Raw genomic sequence first — 5,852 nt, forward strand, 5'->3', positions numbered from 1 at the left:
AGGCTGTGCACCCGAGGTTTTTCCAATTTCAAATTACTTGTCCCTGTTACAGGGTTCTTGTCTTTTGGGTAGCACGCAAATATAATTAATTATTGGTTACTTCATATATTGTATATATAAATACCTTGTGGCAGAAGGTTGTGTATCATGGACTGGGAGGCACGGGAGGCGAGTTGGCGCTCCCAGCTTAACAACAATCCCCTCCTTGTGAATTCTGAGATAGCTTTTGATTCAGATTTTTCTAAATGTTCCAATGATTTATTGGCTTTGCACAAGAAAGGCATCCGATTACACTGGAACATTCGAAGCCTGGAAGAATACTTAGGGGCAAATATTTGTCCTAGAGGGTTACGGGTACAAATATTCCCAGCATGGGAGCCCAGTAGTGATTTTCAAAAAACATGGGAACAGGGCCTATTGAGGTGCTCCCATGTAATCATTAACATGTTGTTGGAGCATGACAGGGAACTATTTTCCAACGTCAAGAGAGAGATAAAGGAAATGGAGGACAAATTAAATAAGTTTGATACTATACAACAGATACAATCATTTCGAGTCTCCATGAAAGATACCCTAGACAAATATGAGTCGGATTTGATCGCACGGAAGCGCAGCAAGCTGGCTAGAGACAGGGCAGATTTCGAGGCTAATAAGGCTTATAAGTGGAAACATGGGGGCAACTCCAGATGGAAATCTTTTACTCAGGGTACCCATGGCAGAACCCGGCCCGGTAATATGGCGAATAATATCAACACGAGTGAAGATTTTTTATCCTCAGCCAGCAGCGAGCCAGACATAGGACTAGACGAGGCAGGAGGGGCAGGAGATCCAACCAAGCGGGTCACCAGGCCAAAAACCCGCGTGAATTACCAGCATTACAAACGACACAAACGCAATTAATGGATGTGGCGGACACACTGGATCGGGTACGAACCAATCAACAAGAACCATCAGATACAGGTGAGCCTGACAAGGGTGATCAATTGCAGATTATTAACCTCTCTGATCATGTTTTGACACCAGGGGAGGTTTCTGTACTTCAAAAAGGGCTCACATTTGTACCCACGCACAGGTTGGACAAATTCACGTTGATTAAAGACTTATATCTGTTTTGCAGACATCTGGTTCTCAGAGTGATCCACAAGAAACCAGATATGCTGGATCATCTGCAGGACACGGACAGACAGGTTTTCCAGGACCTTCTTGATCTGCTCCAAGAAAATGAGGGTACTACAGGTCGGAGGACCTTTCCACACAGATGTAAGTCTCTGGTCACACCGCCACTCTCCCTAGTACCTGCGGTTAAAACCTTTTTCGACCTCGTCAGGACTGATATCATGAGATTACCTACCAGGGTCATTACGGAGAATAACCTAAGTCCTGCCGAAAAAACAGCCTTGCACCAGTTAAAGGAGAACAACTCCTTCATCATCAAGGAGGCGGACAAGGGTGGCAACATTGTTCTGTGGCCTACCTCATTATATCTAGAGGAGGCCCTTAGACAACTGAACAACGCTAAGTGTTATACCAGGATGCCATCTGATCCCACCATGGTGTTCCATAAAAAATTAAAAACCCTGCTTGATGGTGCTTGTGGCCTTGGCATTATCAATAACCAGGAGCGCAAATATATGTGGGTGGAGCATCCTGTTATACCCACATTTTATATGCTTCCTAAGGTGCACAAGCATGCCTCTAAACCACCTGGCCGCCCCATTGTGTCAAGCGTTGGAAGTCTGTGTGAGAGGGCGGGCACATACATTGACTTTTTTCTTCAGCCCCTAGTATTACAGCTACCATCCTATATACAGGATTCCTCTGACTTTATCCGTTTTTGTCTCAGTGTCACGATACCCCCTCAGACTTTAATAGTTACGTGCGATGTTGAATCACTGTATTCAAACATTAAACATGAGGATGGCATTGGGGCCTTGACATATTTTTTGGGGAAACAGTCGAATTCAGACAGGATGCACGATTCCTTTTTGCTTGACCTTTGTAAATTTGTGTTAGAACACAACTATTTTCTATTCGACAATGTCTTTTTCAAACAGGTCGCAGGAGTCGCGATGGGGGCGCGATGCGCGCCGGCTTATGCAAACTTGTTCTTGGGGTGGTGGGAGGATACCTACGTGTATCCTTCCCACCACTACAGGGAGCATGTTTTGCATTGGCGGAGGTACATCGATGATGTATTCTTTTTGTGGACGGGTACAGAGGAAAGTTGCCACGACTTCCTCAATGATCTTAACATCAATAATCATAACATCCTTTTGACCTCTAATTTATCATCCTCCACAGCATCCTTTTTGGATTTGACCATTAGATTGGAAGATGGACACATCATCACAAATTTATATCGCAAGCCGACAGCCACAAACGGACTCTTGCGCTATGACAGTTTCCACCCTTTTCACACAAGAAGGGGAGTACCAGTGGGACAATTTTTACGGGTACGCCGCAACTGCTCCACGGATGAAGATTTTCAGAGCCAGGCCTGCGATCTGACTAAGCGGCTGAAACACAGGGGTTACCCCAGGGGAGTTATCTCCTCAGCCTTTCAAAGGGCCAAGCATGAGTCTCAACAAGATCTGCTCATCCGAAAAGGACCAGTGGCGGACCAACCGTTACGATTGATAACTGACTACAACAGCCACTGGCAACAGGTAAGAGGGATCCTGCGGGAACATTGGAAGATCATTAGATCTGACTGCCAGACCGCATCCTTTGTGAGTGATGTGCCCTTTGTCACAGCCAGGAGAGCGCCCAGACTCAGAGACCTATTGACGAGGAGCCATTTTAGGAGACCGACGACGAAATTGAACAGAGGCATTACACTACGGGGATCTTACCCATGCGGTGAGTGTAATGTGTGTCCCTTTATGCAACCCGTCAGAGATGTTTTTCAGAATCCCCTTGACGCTGTCCCACACAGACTAAATGGATATGTTAATTGTAAGACCTCTAATGTAATTTATGCGATTATCTGCCCTTGTCAGAAGGTCTATGTGGGACAAACATCCCAAGAACTGCGGAAAAGGGCACAGAAACACATGTCGACCATCAACTTGGCCAGGTCTGATCAGAAAAAGGGACGAACACTCACTTCGGTAGCTGCGCACTTCCTTCAATACCATCAGGGTTCTTGTCGTGGGCTACGTTTTGTAGGTCTCCAGAGGATAACTACGAATGGAAGAGGTGGGTCTCTCCTGAAACCTTTATTACAAATTGAGGCAAGATGGATTTTTAACCTGAAATCTCTCACACCATCGGGGCTCAATGAAGAGCTACTGTATACCGGTTTTCTTGGCTAATACGTAGTCTCGTATTTGATTCTTACCCTCTCCTCCATCTCTTTTTTGGTTATATCCGCAGTTACAACGCTAGGAATGGTTCTCTCCCTCTTGTTTCCTTTGGACTGGATTGAGTGTGTGTCCTGCACTTTGGTTTTCTGGCTATATCGGCGGATACAAACAGAGACAAGTGGTTGGTAACCTTGGCGTTCATCTGTGGCTTTAAAGCATTGGAACCTCATCCAAGTCATCTTACCTGAGAGGGGTTATACCACTGCATGATTCTCTCTACCTTGAAGGAAACGATATACGGACGGCACCTACATCCTGCCCAATTACTTGTGTACCTACATGGACACTATTGGATGAAGATGTCCCTGCTGGTCCCGTGGGGTTACAATCTATATGGGTCTTGGAACACTTTGGCCGGAACCTAAAACTCATTTCTTGCTCTTGCTAGGTCAAATGAGACCTTGTGCCACATACACCATTTTGGAGCAATATGGATAGCCTGTCACTTTTTTGAGGCCAATTGTACATAATTGTGTGTATACATATGTTTCATCCCATACCAGGATGGCTCATCAATCTGGTTGCCCTCTTGTGCTACTCAATATTTACTCTAAATCTCTCCATGCTCCCAATCGGATAGCATTTTGTTTGCATCTTGTTTGCATTTTGTATACAGATTATGTTCCTCTCATGGGTTCATTTCTTCTTTCTCTTTGTGGTCATATAACATCATACCCCCAATTCCTACTTATGATTGCACCCACTGAGTCGCCCCAATTTATAGTTAATCCGCCGAATTTTCAGTGGTGTGCACAACAGCCATATTTTTATAATGCCTGTGTTTTTTTGTTTTTTTTTTTTGTTTTTTTTTTTTTCCCAACCTTGGGTGTACAGATATTGTACATGATACATCCGCTTTTGGTGGTACTAGTAGTTATTTTCAGCTCAGCGGGTGTTCTTTTGCTCTACATGCATGTATTTGTGACTAATAATCTTTGGGCACTTTGATACAGGATAAATCCACCTGGGTGGTACTAACTGTTTTGATGGTTTAAGAGGGATTCGAACTTTCATATTTGTGACACATGTTTTGAGCAGGAATTAACCTATAGCGGCCATCTTATGGGGATTCGCCACCTTTTGGTGGGCATATTATGTACATCTGTGCTTTACCCCTATTGGGTTAAAAATATTCTCTTTGTAATCTGGCATTCAACATAAATGTGTACATGCATATGTGTAGCATTTAGCTATGCCTCCTTATCGCCGTTTTATCTATCTTATAATATAATATAGTTCTTGTTGACCTATTTATATATCCTGCGGATTTTATCTGCTACTTTACATGTCTTCAGATTTCTGTATGACACATCCTCCCTGGATGCTGTTTGTAACCAGATACTAATGGGAGATCTCTCCTCTGACCGGTGTTTTCACTTTAACATCTGACATCCAGCTTTGCTGGAGCGCCGGGTGCTCTGACATGCGTGGTGACCTTAGCATTCTCTGCATCCATGGTAACCTAAAGGAGGAACATCATTTCCGGTCACAGCGGAGCCGACATGGGATCCTTAAGTATTTATTTATCTGTTATTTTTCTCCTGCGAAAACCGGCTTTCTATACATATGATATATAGCATGGATGACTATATGACTATATGATTATATGGCTAGATACATGGTACATATTTCTAGCTATAACGCTGGGTCCGGGTCTTAAAACCACCCCCTCTCCCACTTCCGGTTTCCATGTTTACAGCCGGCTGCCACGCTCAAATACGCACACCACTCATGGTATGTAATTAAGTTGTTACTTTACAATTAATTAAGACTGTGATCCTCTATAAATACCCGTTCTAATTGCAATCAGGGATACACTCTCCCCTGACGAAGCTGTTCACAGCGATACGCGTGGGGTCCCCCACATCCCTCCCTATTGTGGGTACCTCCTTGTTTCTGTAGCGCCCTTCACTGGTTGGGAGCTTGATGTAGCTTTTCACTTGGGCACCTGATTGTGAGCCATCTTTGGGATCTCTGGACAAGGGTTTTTATGATTTTCCTTTCTTTTTTGCATGATTCATGCCTGGTTATTGTAATTACTGTATGATTTGCATGCTCTTGTTCTGTCATATATTGATAGCTGCTATCCCATTGGACTCACTACCAGTATAGCTCACAGGTGTGGTCCCTATGTTATAGACTTAATGGTTAAGAGTTATTACATTTATGGATTGATCCAGTATATGGTTTTCTAGGGATCAGATTTATACATTGTTGCATATGTACACAGGGCGGTACCCCATAATTTACATCTTGGAGATGTGGGGGTTCTCTATTTATATGTATTTTAAGTGATTTTAATTGTATGTCTTATGTGTCACCTTGATTGTTTCAATAAAATTCTATATCAATCTTTACCATTTTGAGGATCCCTGTGATATATATATATATATATATATTTATTTTTGGGTCTGCGCGTCTCCTATGCATGAGCTTTTTTTCTCCCTGGTTGATCACGCAGTGGGCCCTGCACATCCAGATGCCCGG

The 5,852-nt window shown here is 43.6% G+C and overlaps 1 long non-coding RNA gene across 1 annotated transcript; it reads left to right on the forward strand.

Moving 5' to 3' along the window:
• Positions 1-2,379: 2,379 nt before the first annotated feature.
• On the forward strand, positions 2,380-3,717 carry LOC142295504 (uncharacterized). Its single transcript, XR_012751476.1, has 4 exons — positions 2,380-2,666; positions 2,755-2,859; positions 3,000-3,198; positions 3,376-3,717. It is a non-coding gene; the product is annotated as an uncharacterized LOC142295504 (long non-coding RNA).
• Positions 3,718-5,852: the final 2,135 nt, after the last annotated feature.

The sequence above is a fragment of the Anomaloglossus baeobatrachus genome, chromosome 3 (assembly GCF_048569485.1).
Source record: "Anomaloglossus baeobatrachus isolate aAnoBae1 chromosome 3, aAnoBae1.hap1, whole genome shotgun sequence".
In the NCBI taxonomy this organism is placed as follows: Eukaryota; Metazoa; Chordata; class Amphibia; order Anura; family Aromobatidae; genus Anomaloglossus; species Anomaloglossus baeobatrachus.